Genomic DNA, 16,412 nt, shown 5'->3' with positions numbered 1-16,412 from the left:
TTTTTTTTTTTTTTTTTTTATTAACTTGAATATTTTTATATACATTTGAGTATTATTCCCTTTCCGGTTTCGGGCAAACATCCCCTCCCCTCCCTTCCTTATGGGGTGTTCCTCCTGACCCTCCCCCATTGTCGCCCCCTCAACAGTCTAGTTCACTGGGGGTTCAGTATTAGCAGGACCCAGGGCTTCCCCTTCCACTGGTGCTCTTACTAGGATATTCATTGCTACCTATGAGGTCAGAGTCCAGGGTCAGTCCATGTATAGTCTTTAGGTAGTGGCTTAGTCCCTGGAAGCTCTGGTGGCTTGGCATTGTTGTACATATAGGGTCTCGAGCCCCTTCAAGCTCTTCCAGTTCTTTCTCTGATTCCTTCAACGGGGGTCCTATTCTCAGTTCAGAGGTTTGCTGCTGACATTCCCTGGGGAATCTTAAAAGACCTAACTGATCACAATAAAAGGAGCTGTTGTATTTGAGAGTGGATGGAATTGAAGCAGTGAGAGAGAAGTCATCCACAGAGGCAAACCAGGGCCTGTCATTATTATCCATATTTTGTGATCATCCAAAATGAATATCCAGGCACGTTAAATCAGTTTGCATTTTTAGGGGGGTGGTGGTGAGAGAGAGGAGCAAGGAGGGCCGGAGGGATGTTCTGTCTGTCCCCAGTCTTCTTGTTCCCGCCCACACACACCACAAAATTGGGAGCCAACATCTCGGAATCAAGAGGGAAGCTTGCATAGACCCTGGCAGGTAACAGTGGTCATTTCCTCCTGCTTGTAAGACAATGGTGGAACCACTGGTTCTTTGGGGACCAAAGGGAACATGAGGACTGGTGTCTGAAGCCAGCCTCCACTGCTCTGTGACATGCACTCATGGTGTTTTGTCTGTCTGTGTGGCTTTTTGTACGGGCTGTGGCCGTTGTGATGAAGTCTGTTCTGCAAGCAGGTTTTGCAGTGTGAGAATGGAGAGATTCCCGTGGAGAGGACCAAGGGCTCCTGAGGACCTCCTGGAGGTCCTTTAATCTACCCTCAAGATCATTCAGGCCCAAACTGTGTCCACATGTGGCTGGACACACAGGTTTCACGCTCACCCTCTTTAGAGAGATAAAGTGACCCTGCTGATTTCTTCCACTTGCGACGTCAGACTCATAGCATTCGGAGCCCCCCATCAGGACAAAGTACAAGTGCTCCCCAGCTCTCCTGTCCCACACTCCTGCTCGGCTCTCTCCTCTCTGGGCCACATACTTCTTATGACTTTCATCAGGTGTTTATTACGTACTATGTGTGAGCCTGGGCCTACAGTGTCCAGAAGGTGGTGTCAGATCCTTTAGGACTGGAGTTATAGATGGTTTTGAGCTGCCGTGTAGGTTCGGGGAATCAAACATGGAGGAGTGGTTAATGCTTCTAACCATTGAGCCATCTCTCTAGCCTTGTTTATTGCATTTTAGACGTTGGTTCTGTTGGTCATTACGTTCTTAGTTGTTTTCAGTGAGCACAGTTTATTCTGACCTACTGCCGCTACGGCATCCTGGGTAACGTGAGTCTGTTCTCTGGGCTATTGGGAACCCTAGGTGTCGGGAACCCTAGGCTGAGACTCCAGCTAGGGGACGCTGTTCTCAGGACCCGGTTGTCATATCCAGCACCTTCACCTTCAAGGCCATCCACCCTTCTTCCCAGAGGCCTTTTCCTCTGCTTCTTCCTCTGCGATGGACTTGTGGCTGGCAGCCTGGGTCCTGAAGGCTGTTTCCTCTCTCAGAACGCTGGCTGATGCTGCGGTAACAGATGGAAACCAGTGACTCAAAGAGAAGCAGGGAGCTCCAGAGCCACGCTGCTTTCCAAGTCGAAAAATCACAGCCACCCACGAGCCCAGGTACTCTGTGCGGAAGAGGTGGGCTGCCTGGGGGCAGAGAAGTTTGGTGGGAGCTGGCAGCACTTCCGTTCCTGCGGGGGCTCTTGCCTGGCCAGGAGACACTAGCTGAGTTCTTCTTGGCAGGGCCATCGATAAGTTGGCAGCGGGGATTTTCCTGTGCTGAGATCTTGTCTTTCTTGCATGGGAGAGAATTCCATCTGACTATCAGAGACTTGAGTTCTTTGTCTCTCTGTATGCTTCAAAACCACGGCTGAGGAGCAGCATTGTGGGTTCTCTGTGGCACATGGAATCCAGAGGGATGGTGGAGATCTTCCAGGGCCAACCCCCTCCAAATCCCTGCCATGTAGCATTGCACTTGATACTCACGTCATGGCTACTCCTGCCCCCAAAACTGAGTCCTAGTTCCAAGCAGGAAAAGGACCCAGGACTGAGGATAAAAAGCAAAGCTCGAATGATATGGTGATGGGTATACCCTTCCGATATGTCTCTCAGAATGGCATTCATTGGGTCCCATGTGAATACTGATGACTCCCCATGATCAGACTCCTGCCTGCAAGCCCCTCGTGGAGGTAGGTGGCCCACCAGAGCCATTCAAACCGTCCTCTCTGAAGCCAACAGTGGCTCTGCAGGGAGCAGAAGCTGCCAGACCTCACCACTGGCCCCCTACTTGTTACTTCCTTCTGTAATTTCTTACTTCCTTGGGCTGGCGTGACAGACGGCAGGTCTGCAGGCTCCGAGATAAGGTACCGGTAGCTTCCTTTCCTTGACCTCTCTCTCTCTCTTTTTTTTTGGTTCTTTTTTTCAGAGCTGGGGACCGAACCCAGGGCCTTGTGCTTCCTAGGCAAGCGCTCTACCACTGAGCTAAATCCCCAACCCCGACCTCTCTCTCTTGATGGTTCTTAGTCTCAGTCTTGCCATCACTTCTCTACCTACTGGCTGTGCCTGTCATGGGGACACTGTCTCCTGGATTTAGGGCTTCTCAATCCAGAACCCTTTCATCTCCACACTCACACTTAGCGATGCCAACAACAACCCCTTTTGCAGACAAAGCCACATTTGCAGTCTTTGAGGGATGCATTTGCTGTCTAAGGTACAATTTAGGTCCTCAGGCAGCTGCTGGGAGCTGCTTACTGTGGGCTCAGGCAGCCCTCCTAAGAGCCCATCCTTGCCCTGCTGGAAACAGATCCATGCTTTCAGATTTGTGTCCCCTAAAGTGGCTGGATGTTCATACTTAAACTGAGAACCTACAGGCCTCGAATGTGGCAGCAGCCAGATTTCTTTTCTTTTCTTTTTATCGGAGCTGGGGATCGAACCCAGGGCCTTGCGCTTGCTAGGCAAGCGCTCTACCACTGAGCTAAATCCCCAACCCCAGCAGCCAGATTTCTAAGCAGCCTCTGCAGCCAAAATATACATGGGTCTGGTGGTTAGGCCTGAAACACTACTTTCTGTCCTCATTACCCCCTCCAGAGTTGGCTGCTACTCTGGCATAGTGCTCTCGTGCACAGACCCACTTGACAGGAACAAAGGCAACATGTTGTAGCATATCCTTGGCTACCACACAGCCTGCAGCCGCTATCCCTCTACGGAGAGTGCTCAGAGTCCAGGGGTCCTGTGGGAAGGACTGCAGACATTAGCATGTGGGCTCTAAACACTTCCGAGCTTTTGCTTGACTCTTTCCTTGGGCCTATGGGAACAAGTCACCACAAAGGATGGCCTGGATTGTAGAAGTCTAAAGTGGGTTTCACCAAACCAAAACCTAGGTGTCTGGAAGCTATCTGTGTAGACACTAGGGCTGGTCTCTCTCTGCCACTTGCATTCTTGAGGAATCCACCACCATCCCAGTATCCATGCCTCATGCCTCATGGCCATGGTGCTATAGAGACGGCCTGGTTAGAACACCGATTTTGTGCTACCTATGGCTGCATTCAGCCCCCATTCCATTCCTCATGAAACAGATGTCCCACCTCAACCTGCTGGACTTAGACTCACAGACTGGGTACAGCCCCACTGGCTTCCCAGCGTCCAGTACTTAGCCAACCAAAACCCAGCCTCTTAACTGTTTCTCCCAAACCATGTCATAAGAGGAACCTATCTATCGATGGTTCTCTGGAAATCTTAGATCACCTGGAACTCTTGGTCCCAATTCTGGCTGGCAGTGATTGGTTCGATCTCAATGGTCCTGTGTAACCATCAACCCCAGTCCTCACCACCATCCGTAGTTCCCAGCATGACAGTGAGTGGCATATTTATCCTGGGACTTCTGCCACAATTTTTCTCAGAGTGCAGCTTCGAAGGGATGTGTGGAAACTGATCCAAGTCACACCGCAGCGCCTGAGTCACCCTTGCCTGCCACCCTGCTTCCAAACTGAGTCAACTCCTGTGTAAACAATCTCACACCCACCCTTTGGCAATGGCTCTACCCACTGTGATCTTGTAATCAGAGGTGTTCGGAGTTCCCTGCCCCAGGGCACAGGACGAGAACTTGGAATGATTATTCTATAAAGGTGGGATTACTGCTAGCTTTGCATGTCACTGAGTCATTGCCTTCAGTGGCTCTGTTACCATTGAATTGGATGGGGAAGTAGCTTGCCTGAGTCTTACACTAAGGCCACTCGCTTGCCCCTTGTAAGTCAGACCACTGCCTCTGAACCAGAGGAGGACCTGGACCCTGAGCTAGAGCAGTGGCATGGAGTAGCCTGCCCCTGCTGTCATGTGACCTGCCTCCATGGGGATGAGTAGAGGTACAAATGGGTGGTTCCTCCAGCTCTTGGCCTATGCTCTGGACATCTGATACCCACAGCCAGGACAGCTGATACCTAGTTGTACCCAGACACTGAGATGTTTCCCAGCCCCAGGAGTACTGGTTCCCTTCTGTGCCAAGCTGGTCCAGCTCTAATCCACCTGCTAGGAGGTGACACCTGAGATTCAGTGATACCTGAAGGCCAGAACCAGAGCACCCATTCACTCATGAGAATGATCTGGGGGTTGTTAAGGATTCCAAAAACCATCTGGTATGGTGGCAGGCAACTGTAATCCCAACATCTGGAAGCTGAGGCAGGAGAATCAGGAAGTTGAGGATTCTGCCCCCCACCTCCTCCCATGCCCCACCAATTTCATTCAGTGACACAGTCAAGTCCTGCTCTGGGGTGGGGCTGAGTGCTGGTTTTTAGATTTTTTTTTTAAAGATTTATTTATGTTCTTTCTATGAGTACACTGTAGCTGTCTTCAGACACACCAGAAGAGGACATCAGATCACATTTTAGATGTCTGTGAGCCACCATGTGGTTGTTGGGAATTGAACTCAGGACCCCTGGTAGAGCAGTCAGTGCTCTTAACCACTGAGCCATCTGTCCAGCCCCTGGTTTTTAGATTCTAACTAGTGCTTTCCAGACTCCTGGATGAGGTCAGTGGTTCAGGGACCTAGAGCAGCAATCTGCAATCTCAGCTGTGTGTAAACCCTGCTTTTTGTTTTGCTGTGCTTTTTAGATTTTTTTCTCATGAGTGATGAGTGTGTGTATATATGTGCACCATATGTATAACTTGTGCCCGCAGAGGCCAGAAGAAGGCAATGGATTCCCTGGAACTGGAATTACAGGCAATTATGAGTTGTTGTATGGGTGCTGTAAACAGAACCTGGGTCTTCTTTAAGAGCAGCATATTCTCTTAACCGCTGAGCCGTGTCTCCCGACTCGATGTGCTGGGCTGGGGCAGTTGGGCCTTCCTGTCACACCCCCAGGTGACTGTGGCTATCTCTATCCTCCTCCTTTTGTACCGGAACCTTCCTCATGGCTCTCTGTTACAATGGGAGGAACTTGTGAAGAAACACCCTACCTCAAAGCCACACCTGTGATGCTTCCGTCTTCCCTTATAGCTCTTTGCTCACCTCTCCCCAGGACCTCTGAGCCTCAGACAGACATCCTTTACCTGGAGCCCAGGAGGCCAGCCAGGTGAGCCTGGTTTCTGCTCCCCTCATTGCTTCCCAACACTTATTTTAAAAACCTGTGCCTCCTGTCAACATTTGGCCAAAGCCACAGAGACTTCTTGATGCCCAACAAGGGAACTGGTTTCGTATACAGTGATCTGACAAGACTCCAATGTCCCTGCCTCAGTGGCAGGGTGATTCCAGGTCATCCTGGGAAAGCAGCCTTCTGAGGAAGCACTTGACTCATATGCATGGAAATGGCCCCCACAGGACCTCAGCTGACTGGTTACTCAAAGAAGGGGAGGGCCAGCTCTGTCCTGGTGCTCCCTAGTCAGTGTGGACGTGCTCAGGACATTTCCCTCTGCATTGTGGGCCATCAGAATCCTCCCAGATCGAAAGGCCCCCTCTGAGGATTATTTCATGTGGAAATTGACGAAATACATGGTGAGTGAGGAGCCAGCCACTGCTGAGAGCTGATGGGTGTGGCCAAGGGACACACACAGGACAGGATGATAGATGATTTGAGAGACCCTCAAATGTTTCTATGAAGTGCTTAAAAGAGAAAATGGATAAAAATTACAAGGAGATTATATTTTGAAACAAGAAAGCATAAATTAGAAAAATACATAGTAACACTGGTGTGGTGGTAAGTGGGTTGCCAATTTGAGGTCAGCACAGACTACAGAGCCTTGTCTCAACAATTAAAAAAAAAAAAAAAAAAGGAAAAGGCAGATATATACAGACTTCCAAAATTGAAGTACATTGTTGCCATTAAAACAAAAGATTCAATGGGTAGAGTACAAAGTTACAAAGGAATCAGACACTGCTGAAGAAAAGATGTAGTACCTGGAAGATGGTCTTGAGAGCATAGCCTGGGCCACTTACATGGAGGAAGAGGAAAGGCACTGTATAGATTTGGAGGGCGGGCACCTGGAGCGGTAGCAGCTTCCTACTCTGTTCCGGGGGTAGAAAGAGGCAGACCCCTAAAGAAGAGAAGACTGGGAGATGGGGCTTGGAAAATAAACCAGCCAAGCTTGGGATAAATTACCCATCAAACTACAAACTGGCAGCTACCCCACCCCACCCCACCCCACCCCACCCCACCCCACCCCAGGAAGCTCCTGTTAAGCATGTAGAGCCAGTTCTACAGAATGTGTGTCTGGAGGCACCTGGGCAGCTGTGCGGATTGATGAGGAGGTAACAGCCCCAACTACTACTTCTACTTCCTCCTCTCCTTCTCCTTCTTCCCAATTAACTGCAAAAGTTCAGTCATTTAATAAGAAGAACTCCACACCTTTACTCTACAACATCAACCTGAGAATTGTGGGCTTGGCCATCTATGGGAGGCTGTGGAGAGCCAAGGAAAATGAGGACTTAAGTCAGACTCCTGGGACTATGAACTGGTTGCATAGACAATTGGCATGAACTGAATGGGAGGCTAGAGCAACCCTGACTTCTACACATGACCTCAGCCGAGAGGCCAAGACCTTATCAGACTCAATAGTTAAATCAGCAGATTGTAACCCAAGAGGCCTGTGACTTAAAGGCAGAGGGGGCAGGGAAGGATAGGTGTCCTACACAGATGTCACTAATGGGTCACTGCACCTTGGGAAGAAAAAGTGTTGGATTTGGAGGCCAGGACTGAGAAGTCTCTGAACAGAAGTCTTGTTCAAGACTCTGCACCCCCTGGCTGTGTTCAAGCCACATTTAAGACAAGGGCCACTCAAGGAACACAAAGTCATCATTGCATAGGCCCTGAGGTACTGAGGAGAGCAGAGGTAGTGATCGTTGGCTGTAAGAGGCAAATGTGCCTGCAGAAAACTCAGGAGCTATCGTTAAAAGCAGCATGTCAGAGGAGTAGGACACAGGTGCTTCTAACAATAAAAACCAAGGTGGTAAACGACTCACCAGGGAAGTGCTTCAGTGTCCCCCGCCCACGTCCCCAGAAATGAAAACATCGAAAGAACTAAGACAAAAGGGAGCATCTTGGGAAACTGAGCAAGGGGAGGCCTCTCAGCACTGTCAGATCAAACACGGAGAACTCAGCAACAAGACCTGCCTTCTTAGGAGATGCACAGAAAGTTCTCGAGACCTTCAGTCTGCAGGGCCAGTGAGATGATGGCTCAGGGGGCAAGATAATGGCCGTCAAGCCTAAAACTTGAGTTTGGTACCCAGAACCCATGTGGTGGAAGGAGAGGACCTACTCCTGAAAATTATCATGTCTTCCTCACACGTGCTGTGATATGTACATGTTGGCACGTGTGCAATAGTGTAAAAAAATTTTTTTTAATTAGAGTGAGCCTTAGTCACGCTCCTTTCCCCAACACTTAGGAGGCAGAGGCAGGTGGATATCTGTGAATTTGAGGCTAACCTGGTCTACATAGTAAGTTCCAGGACAGCCATGGGTATGCAGAGAGACATGATCTCAAAACAAAAAAAAACTCGAGCCTGCACCAGACCACAGGCCAAGCCCCAACTGCAGCCCTCCGTGCAGATCATGTTCTCTGCTGGGCACACAGATGGTAGACTCTGGAAGCGAGAAGCTGGTACTCTACATAGGCTCACACAAAGCTGTAACCTTGTGTTTCCTATGAGCTGGAAGGGGTATGTTATATTGAACATCATAAAAGGCTCAGAAACCAAATGATTTAAAAATTGTTAGGTTCAGCCTGATCTGTATTTAACTTTATGGTTTTACACTAATACATTGGAAAACAACTAAGGTCAAAACTGTATTAACCAAGGTCTTAGGGGAAGCACACAGTCGTTAAATAAATTGGAAAGAGGGAGACAATAAACAGAAATTAATGAAATAGAAATTAAAATGAGAAAACACAGAAGGGCCCATAAAAGCTGAGGCTTTTCTACCCTGGCAGCCTGGAGCATTGGGTAGTTCCTGGGTATTGTCTCTGTGTCTCCCAACCCTCCAAATGGATCCTGTGTTTGCTGCAGTCAATTTTAAGGTGGCTCTGAATGTCCTGAGCAGAGCTGCCCCTTCCTGCAAGTCAGGTCTCCAGGTTAAGCTAAACTGTAACCTCATTTATCAAAGTCCCTTTGCCTTCCAGCTGCTGCCTCCCAGGGGTTTGGAAAAAACCCTCTTTTCTTCATGTCTAGCTCTCCCCTGCTGCAACTCTCTCCCTACAACAAAAAGCCTACTTTCCTCACCTGCCCCCTGCACAGTCTGTGAGTCCCCACCATGCTCACCTCAGTGGTTTCCCCATGTGTGAGACCAGACAGTCACCCACGCCAATGCCAGGCATTTGTAGCTTTGGATTAGACTGAGGATTAAGCTCCCCACCCACTGTCCTCCCATACCAACCTTTCAAGGTTTCAAGAACACCCTTCTCTAGCCCACCATGTCCCAACCTCTTCCCAGAATGCCTTGCCCCACCCTACTTTTCTTCTCCCTGTACTGACTCCAGGCATGGAGCAGCCAATCACAGCTGGACCCCACCGCTGGTGGTCACAGCTGCACCACACTTGCTTCCCTGCCCCTGCCAAGTTTCCTGATGATAGCATGTGCCTGCCGGTTGGTATGGGATGACTCTTGTCAAAGGCTCTGCACATAATTCATAAGTGAGTGCATGCATCGGATCTCCTGGAACTGCAGTTACAGGCGTTTGTGAGCCATCATAAGTATTGGGAACCAAACTCTGTTTCCCTAGAAAGCAAATGCTTTTGGTCACCAAGCCATCTCTCTATCCCTTCTCCGGGGCCATTTTGACAAATGGACAAAGAAATAAAAGACACTTTCACACTGGCTTTTTATGTTTATGGCTAGTCAAGTGATGTTTTTAAAAGAACCTTCAGTAGCAGGAAAGTGTTGAGGCAGAGTGAGGAGGGCAAATGTGCACTTGTTCTGTCCCCTATGTCCCCCCCGTGGTCATGGTCTTATAGAAATAATGTGGGGCACTAGGCTGTGAATATTGATTTTTGTCTTTGTGATGGGACCCTTGGATGATTCCGGGTGTGCGTTCATGGTCTCCCTGCCAATGTGAAGGAGATGGGTGATATTCTCCCGAGAGTGTTCACCGAAAAGCTGACCTTTTCCTGTTATCTCTCCTTGACTGGCCTGGTGGGATTAGACACTGCTTTTTAGTTGATAATTTGACTACTGACCGTCTGTCTTCTCTTGAGGGCATTTGTGCCCGAGTGGCTGGCTGGGCTTGTTATATGATGATCCTGGGCTCCACCTTTTCAACAGGGCACCAGCTCCTGGGAGGGTGACCCTGGAATGAGCTGTTAGACTGCCTCATATGGGCATATGAGCTGTCATGTGGATAGGATGCTGGTTTCCGTTTTCTAGGAACGATGTGAGAAGATGTTTTAAACTGAGCTGAGGAGTGTGCATTTCTCGTTCTTAGAGTCACATGACATTGAGGATACAGCACACACTACAGCATCGTTCAGCTAGGGCCGATTTCTGGACCAGAAACTAGAAAACACTTCATCCTAGCTTTTCCAGGAACTGCAGTGCTGTCAGAAACCATGTCGCCACCTTCTCACAGCTCAGCTCCCTGGGATGGACACACACTGCGTCACCACTGGGTCACTCTGTGTGAGGAACAGTTCACACATATCAGAGTCTCCTGCCCCAGATACCAACAGAGCTTGGTCAGGTCCAAGTATGTGGTGCAGGCCGTGGCTGTGCGGCAAACACCACAGACCAGCTACAACAACAGGCTCTGAAGTCAAGGAGTCTGCAGTCATGATTCTAGGGAAAGCCTTTCAACCCCATCCAGCTGCTGGGAGTTCCAGGTGTCCCTAGGGGACACCTGCACCTTCTACACAGGTGGTCTGTGGGTAGACATCCAAATTCCCCAGTTCTGAGGACACCAGCCATGCTAGACTTGGGGCCCAGCCCCAGCCAGTGTGACTTCATTTTACTGTGATCTCATCTGTTTCCAGACTGGGCTCCATTCATGAGACTTTAAGCACTGACCTTAAAGATATTTGGAGGATGCGGTTCAGCCCACAGTAGTGTCAGTCTGGTCTTGTGTGCTTACTGGGTATAACACATTATACTCATTGTTGCTCATTGGAGCTGGAGATCCTGAGAACCAGAAAGGCGTGAAGCAGCAGCATTCCCTACCCCTTACTCGGAACCCACATGGCCCCTTCCACCCAGTCTGTACTGTGTCTGGAGCTTGGCCTGCAGTGAAGAAGGAAACCCCACAGCTGCTGCCCAGAAGTCCCGAAGTCCAAGCAGAAGGGTTTGCCCAGCTCAGCATGGATCTTAGCAGAGCCTCAGAGTGTGAGCGACCCTATAGACAGTTAACTTTGTAAAACAGGCCTCATGACTTTTCTGTCACCGAGAGGCCATCTCGGTGTCCTTCCAGGTTTTCCCTCGTTTCCTGGTGAGGTTAAGCACTCCCATCTCTTTACAAGAAATCTTTGTCAAGTAGGATCTGAGCTGACGCAGGGGGAGCGAAGGAAGGTGAGAGGCCAGGATCCGATGGCAGAGTGATCCTTCCCTAAAGGCAAATCCAATTTCGAGTTTTCAGTCAGTGTCGCTGGTATGGATTCCCACTCCAGAGAACTGGGATAGGAGCCGAGGCCATGCAGGAGGCTCCGATTTCAGGCCCCACTCCCAGGCTGGTTTTGGAGTTTTGCTCTGCCCATGCTAACCCCTCTCCAGTGGCAGCCCCTGATCAGTGCTCTTCAGAAGTGAGTCTGTGTGGAACCTGCTTGTGAATCTCCCCAGAGACAGCATTCCTGTCCCACATCCTCTGTTGGGACTCCACAGAACGGCAAGAAACAGGTGTCCTTAAGGACTGATTGAACCTGTACCACCTTGAATTCTTCCTGAGGCCCTTGGGGCACACTTTGAAAACAAGGTGTGATAGTTAGGGCTGGTTGTGAACTCAGGCAGATCCAGAGTTACCTAGGAGACAAAAGCTCGGTGCTTGGAAGAGTTTCTAGGTTGGGATATTTGAGATGGGAAGAGTCACCCTGAATAGGTGATAACACTTCGTGGGCTGGGGTCCCAGACTGAACACAATGGGGAAGCCTAGCAGAGCACCACCGTGCATTCATCTCCCTACTTCCTGACTATGCATACAGAATGTCCAGCTGCCTCCACCATGATAGATTGTACCCCAATCTCTCCGTCCTTCTTTATGTTGCCTTGTTAGGTATTTTTTCCCAGCAATGATAAAGATATTGATATATGAGACTTCCCAGATGTGTAGCATGTCCACAGGGGTCCTATGTAGGAAGGATGGTGGGGGCCAGGCCTGGACCAGCAGAGCCACCAGGATTCCACCTTGACGCTTCACAGTGGAGGTTCCTAGCCTGGGCCCCCAGTCCGCCACCTTCTGGGAGCAGCTTGAGGGAGACCTTGTCTGGGCTATTTTGTTCCTCCAGGTCTGTTTCCTCACCTGTTCCCCAAGGGTTGGGGAGGTTGCCCTGGGACTGTGTGAGTACAGACAGATCTCCAGGGGCAAGAGTTGGCTTGCTCAGTGGTGTGTGTGTGTGTGTGTGTGTGTGCGCGTGTGCGTGTGCGTGTGTGTGTGCGCGTGTGCGTGTGTGTGTGTAGCCAGCATGCCAGCCATAGAAGGCAGAGAATAAGAACCAGTGTTTTGGGATTCAAAATACTGTAACAAAGAATACCACAGGTGGACTAGTTAGCCACCAGGATTCGCACATTTGCACAAGGGATCAAGCTGGGAGTCTGGAAGCGTCAGAGAATGAAAACAAAGAAGGGATGTTAGCAGGAGGAAGAGGTGTCAAGAGGAGAAATCTCTATTTAAGGGGAGTCCCAGGGCTCAGGCTCAGCTGGAAAGAGTACTGCTGCTCAGTCAGAAGACCCAAGCTCCATTCACCCAAGACCCATGTCCAGTGAGTGGCTCACAACCACCTCTAATTCCATCTGCAGAGGATCTGATGCCCTCTTCTAGCCTCTGAGGGCACCTCTACACACATGGTACACATTCACATAAGCATAACATGCACATACAAATAAAATATAAGCATATTTTTAAAAGATAAAAAGAAATTAAAGGAAGTTGCAGAAGAACAATTTAGAAGGCAGACAGAAGTATATAATCTTACAGTTAATAGAACACATCTTCCAGAAGGAAATGTCTCTTGAAGGCCAAACATGACTTTTATGGTTTGTATATGCTTGGCCCAGGGAGTGGCACTATTAAGAGATGTGGCCCTGTTGGAGTAGGTGTGTCACTATGGCTGTGGCCTTTAAGACCCTCATCCTAGCTGCCTGGAAGCCAGTATTCTGCTAGCAGCCTTCAGATGAAAAAATGTAGAACTCTCAGTTCCTCCTGCACCATGCCTGCCTTGATGCTGCCATGTCCTGATGATAATGGACTGAATCTCTGAACTGTAAGCCAGCCCCAATTAAATGTTGTCCTTATAAGAGTTGCCTTGGTCACGGTGTCTGTTCACAGCTGTAAAACCCTAACTAAGTCAATGACCGTAATAACCCAGATGGGAGAAACAGAGATGGCACAGGGATAGAAACAGACAGAGACACAGAGACAGGGTTAGTATGAAGGACAATACCTATAGAAGGAAAAGGGTCTTCAGTCAGTGTTGGAATTCAATCCTGGGACTGGGTGAGGAGAAAAGCTTAGTAGGAATTCTATACCCAGCCAAATTATCTGCCACTCAGAAGGAGGAAAAAACAAATTTCCCAACTGTCTCATAGCTTAGAAAATTCTCTTTCCATAAAATCCTTCTGAAGTATAATTTGGTAATATTCTTCTGTCAAATGAAAGACAATTCCTAGACATAAGGAGATGTGGAATTCGCAAAATCGGAGAGCCTACCCAGGCTGAGCATAGGAAACCAAGGATGGTGTCCAAGCAAGATTATACAAATGATTTAGGAGGTAAAAGGTCCCTGGATGTGGGTGCTGAGCACTATCCATGGTCCCCGCTCTCCAGTGAGACAGGCTGGAATCTACCCCACAATCCCTTGTTAAGAAGCCTGGGGGTTGATTTTAGTGGTGTGCGTTAAGAAGCTTGCCTAGGAAGTAAGGCCCTGTTGGTCCCCAGCTCAAAAAAAAAGAAAAAAAAAAAAAAAAAAAAGAAGCCTGGGATACAGCATGGAGACCAGCTGTTTCTAGCCATGCCGCCTGAGTATGGTCATGTGCTCCCTAACACCACAACCTCACTTGTTGTTTGACTCTGTGCCTCAGTTTCCTCTTCTGCAGATTGAAGTGCCCCAAATGACCTCCTAGAGGTGCTGTTGATAATGAGGGAGTGGACAACAAACACTGTCACTACCACACTTACACACCCATGCTAGAACAAGATGGCTGGTCATGACCTAACGCAAAACAATCAGAGTGCATGTGGCTCTGGGAATTCAGAACGTTGGCAATAGAAATCAATATTGCCGGCCAAGCAATGGTGGCCCATGCCTTTAATCCCAGCACATGGAAAGCAAAGGCAGGTGGATCTCTGTGAGTTTGAGGCTAGCCTGGTCTACAGGGCAGATTCCAGGACAGCCAACACTTCACAGTGAGACCCTGTCTCCAAGGGAAAACAAAAACGACGTCAACGTTGCCTTGGTATTTGAAAATTCATTATGTGGTCTGAGATTGGTGAGTGGTGGAATTACTACATTTTGATCCAGGTAGATTCTGGAGCGAGTTCTGTTCAGGTAACTTTGCAGGAAAGATACTTATCCATTTCTTGTTTCAAAATCTCGTGGGATCTTGCCTGCTTTTGCACAGCACGGAAGGGCTGTTGCAGACAACCTTGTGGGACACTGTGGTCGCTGTGGGCAAGAAACCCGTATGTCCCTCATCTTACATGTTAGGTATCGAGGGACATGGTAAGGTTGACGTTCCCGGAGACAGAGCATTCAGCATTCCTCTGGAAGTCACGAGGGTAACCGCCGGAATCACTAAAAATAAAACAGAGCTGAGAAAAATCGGGGGAAGGCGGCGCAGGGGAGGGGATGTGGGCGGAGGTTGAAACAGACTCCACTCATTTTTCACTTAGGAGCCCTGGGACTTGCCTCTGGCTGACAAAGTGGGAACCAGATCCATCCAGCTATCAGGGCTACGGTGTTCAGACACTGGCGTTAAAGGATGCAGCAGGCCACCAAGGGCCAAGTACTTCCAAGGGTGGGGTTGCAGGCAAGGGAGCACAAGTGGTGTATTCTGGATTGACCAGACAGTTCAAGCAGATATTTTGTTTTTACAAGTAAAACCCCAAAGCTGGCTACTAGCACCACCTGAACAGCCCTCCCCTCCCCCAGCCACCCTGCAGCCAGGCAGCAGGGCCTGGGGACAAGTGCTCAGAGGCTGTCAGGGCTGCTCTCCTGCCAGCTTGGAAGCTACTGTGTGTCTGCTCTGTGGGAAGCCTGTCTTCAATGAAAGGCACAAAGTGTAATGTGTTTAAAGATAGGATTTTGTCATATGTAGTGGTAAGGCAGGATATCTATCTATCTATCTATCTATCTATCTATCTATCTATCTATCTATCTTTACATATATTACATCCTGACTGTTTCCCCTACCTCCACTCCTCCCAGTCCCCCCCCAACATCTCCTCTCCCCTAGACCCAGATCCACTCCTCCTCTGTTTCCCTTCAGAGAGAGAGAGAGAGAGAGAGAGAGAGTGAGAGTGCACTCTCAGGGATATCGACCAAACATGGCATAACAAATTACAGTAAGACTAGGCACAAACCCTCATATCAAGGATGGATGAGGCGACCCCGTGGAAGGGTCCCAAGTGCAGGCAAAAAGGGCCAGGGCTGCCTCCCACTCCTGCTATTGGGGATTGCAAAGGGATGCCAAGCTATGCAACCACAGTGTATGTGCAGAGGACCTGGCTCAGACCCATAAAGGGCCATGAGTGTGGCTTCAGTCTCTGTGATCCCCTATGAGCCCTGCTTAGTTGATTCTGTGGGTCCTGTTCTCATGGTATCCTCAACCCCTCTGGCTCCTAGAATCCTTTCTCCCCCTCTGCTTTCCCTGGCTTTGTGCAGTGTTTGTTGGGGTTCTCTACATCTGCTCCTCTCGGGTGCTGGACAATGCCTCTGTGATGACTATTGGGTTAGGCACCGGTCTATGAGTATAGCGGAGAATCATTAGAAAACATTCCATTGACCTTTTTTCCCTCCCAGTTGTATTTGGTTCTATCCTGGGTCTCTGGGCTGACAAACCTCTAGTTCTAGGCCATCCATACAGTGTCAGGTGTGGGCCTCAATTTAAGTCAGTCATTGGTTGGCCACTCCCACAAGTTCTACACTTCCATTACTCCAGCACATCTTGCAGACAGGACATATTCTAGGTCAAAGGTTTGTGGCTGGGTTGATGTCCTTGTGCCACTGCTAGGAGTCTTGCCTGGTTATAGAAGGTGGGCAATTCAGGCTCCATAACCCCCATTACTGGGAGACTTTTGATAAGGTCACTTGTAGATTCCAGGAGCTTACCACTGCACTAGGTTTCTACATCACTTCCCAAACGCCCCCCAGACTTTACTGCTTACTTTACAGACTTGCTCTTGACATCATGATGAAGTGTGGAGTAACACCACTTACCTTGGCTCATGCTTCCTCTGTCCACCCTCCTACAACCTTGCCAGCCTGCGTCTTCTGATCTCACAGCCAGGCTCATTCCAGAACACCCTGTGCAGGGAGTGGGTACACTGG

General features: G+C 49.2%; 1 protein-coding gene across 1 annotated transcript in view; it reads left to right on the top strand.

Moving 5' to 3' along the window:
- Galnt9 (polypeptide N-acetylgalactosaminyltransferase 9) overlaps window positions 1–16,412 on the top strand; it is a 78,473-nt gene that overhangs the window by 17,561 nt on the left and 44,500 nt on the right. The gene's annotated exons all lie outside the window — the stretch shown is intronic.

The sequence above is a fragment of the Rattus rattus genome, chromosome 16, assembly GCF_011064425.1.
Source record: "Rattus rattus isolate New Zealand chromosome 16, Rrattus_CSIRO_v1, whole genome shotgun sequence".
Classification (NCBI taxonomy): domain Eukaryota; kingdom Metazoa; phylum Chordata; class Mammalia; order Rodentia; family Muridae; genus Rattus; species Rattus rattus.
The sequence above is the reverse complement of the archived record's forward strand: the minus strand, read 5'-3'. Positions and strand labels throughout refer to the sequence as shown.